The sequence below is a fragment of the Corvus brachyrhynchos genome, unplaced genomic scaffold, assembly GCF_000691975.1.
Source record: "Corvus brachyrhynchos isolate BGI_N302 unplaced genomic scaffold, ASM69197v1 scaffold202, whole genome shotgun sequence".
Lineage (NCBI taxonomy): Eukaryota > Metazoa > Chordata > Aves > Passeriformes > Corvidae > Corvus > Corvus brachyrhynchos.
This window is the reverse complement of record NW_008238132.1, coordinates 3004453-3006973: the sequence shown is the minus strand read 5'-3', so window position 1 is coordinate 3006973 and position 2521 is coordinate 3004453.

The window sequence follows — 2521 nt, the reverse complement described above, 5'->3', positions numbered from 1 at the left end:
AATAAAGGTTAAGAGAACTTAAATACATGTAGAAAAATTATGACAAAAGCAAATTTTCACATCCATTAATCCCAGAATTTATTCACAATACCAGGCACTCAGTCTTAAAATTAACCTAAGAAACAAGTAACAGTGGAATATTTGAACAGACTGCTTATCTAACAACTCAACTCTGACAAAACAAAGAGTGTCAGTGACTTGTTTACAATCCAATTCTTGGACAATTTTTTTTCCTGAGTTTATTCAGTTAAATTGAAATGATGTCTAGATTCAAGATCAGTGGATCGGTAGTGAGAAGGAATGGGAAAAAAATGAAATTCGTAAAATAAATTGCTTGTTAAGAGTTTCTTCTTTAGCTCCTATTACAAATAAACACAAAGGAAAACCGAGGCCTATAAGCCATCTGTGTGTGCATAACCTCAAGGCTGGCAATGACAAGCTAAGTTAACAAACAAAAATCTGCCAAGGGGGGTTAACAACTGCTGACAGTGTGGTGAATGCTAAGGCAGGTGATACTCATTAGATATGGCAACAGCAGAAAGTATTGAGAATTTAAGTTTCCAGGCTCAGAGTGCAAAAAAAAAAAAAAAGAGGCCAATGGAACTTCCTTCAGTTTAGTCAAAGCCAGGCATGTAGTTCAAAGAAGAATAATGGCAGTGAGCTTTTCAAAATTTTAGGTAACTATTTAAGGGTCGCTATTTTATGGCAAAAACTGTGCTAAGAGTACAAGGAACCAAATTGCTTCCAGAGATTTTCTGTGGCTGGACCAGATATGTTCTCCCTTCATGTTTCAGGGTGTACCAGGCACGGTGGCTTACCGGCTTAAAGCAATGGTGTTCCAGTCTTAGGACCTAGATTTCATCTTCCCTGGGGTGTCACAGTACCAGTGATATGTATTTCAGTTGCAACCTCCCACCACCTCCAAAGTCACGTACAGCTCACCACCACCCCACTGATGATCAGTCCTTTCTTTCTAGGAAAGGAAAACTGTATTTCTCTGACACCACAATTCTCACCAATGAGTGCTTTAGATAAATATAAATATTTATATATATAAGTTTTAGAGTGGAAAAGAATGAAGATAAGACATTATTATTTTTTTTTAACCAGGGTTAATTTTCCATATTTGTGTTTTTAAATTTTTCTTTGTTTTTCCCTTCTATTGGAAAAGACTCCGACAAAAGAGTCCCTCCTGGTACATACGTATGCAGTAGATTCTTGTTGGTTAAGAGCTCTTCGTACAGCTGTCCTACAATCAATAAAGTGCACAAAAGCAGGGGATATGAAAACAATTAGTGTGGTCTTGTGGAGTTGCAGAGCAAAAGATAACTTGATTGACAGTTAGCTTTTATCCCAGTATTCTCCAGTTTTTCTGTTTTGCCTGGGTGTCAGTAGTTTGTGTTAAGTATGTGGTTTTTAGGTGTTACGCATGGACATTTTGAAGTTTCATCAAATGCTATAAATGACAAAAGAGGACAGAAATAATAATGAGGAAAGAAAATTACCCCCTTTAAGGTCACAGGAAAATAGATTACAACTGGAAAACTTGGGAACAATATTCTCAAATCTGTCAGAGTAGAAATACCCCACAGGCAAAAAAATTTGAGCAAGGACTTCCTCCCCAAAAACCCCACCAGTGAGTATACTAGAGATGGCAAAACTGCTGTGTCATATAGCCACAGCTTAAGACAATTCTGAGGGGGTAAATGCATAATTAAATGAGTGATTTGTCTTTCCTATGGGGAAAATAATAATTTTGCAGGAAGCTTGCTCTAAAGGTTATACATGCATTGAAAATATTGATGCAGAAAGTACAGAGCCTTTACCCATATAAAGATGTGTTTGAAGATTTGGGCTATACAAAAGGCATCAAGTTAAAGTTCCTCGGCTTGTGAAGTGCTCACCTCTCAGAGCACCATTAGTATTAAGGGAGCAGATTAAACACAATTTAGATCACATTGAAAGACTAAAGTCAATTTAGCAGGTATATAACCATGCATGATAATGGTCTCTAAATCTACGGCAACAAGGTGAGGATATGCTTGGATATGCAGGATAAAAATGTGAAACTAAAATAATTTCCTTTGAGGACTATAAAAGAAGCAATGACGAGGAGACAAATTTTAGATGCTAGTTTGTTTAAGTATGTAAATTCAATGGACTGATCTAGAAGGGAAATAAATCTGATAGCAGCTTTATATATATCTGGTCTGCAGGGTATTGTGAGCTTGACCTTTGTTGCAGTAAATGGGTTCTTAGCTGAATTGTGTAGTATTTCATTTTTATTTGCATGATGATAGCAGCATGCAGATGCAATATGGGGGTCATATCTTTTTCAAAAAATCTTCCAGCCTCTTCCCTACTCAAATTGGAAACTAAGGGTTTTTTTTGTTTTTTTTTTCATGTTTGGTGGTTTTTTTTTTCCGTGTGTGTTGGGGGGTGGTTTTGTTTTTTTTTTTTTGGTATTAGTTTCTTACCTGTTGTCCATTATGTGCAAGAGTGCATAGGAGGCTCACAGGGG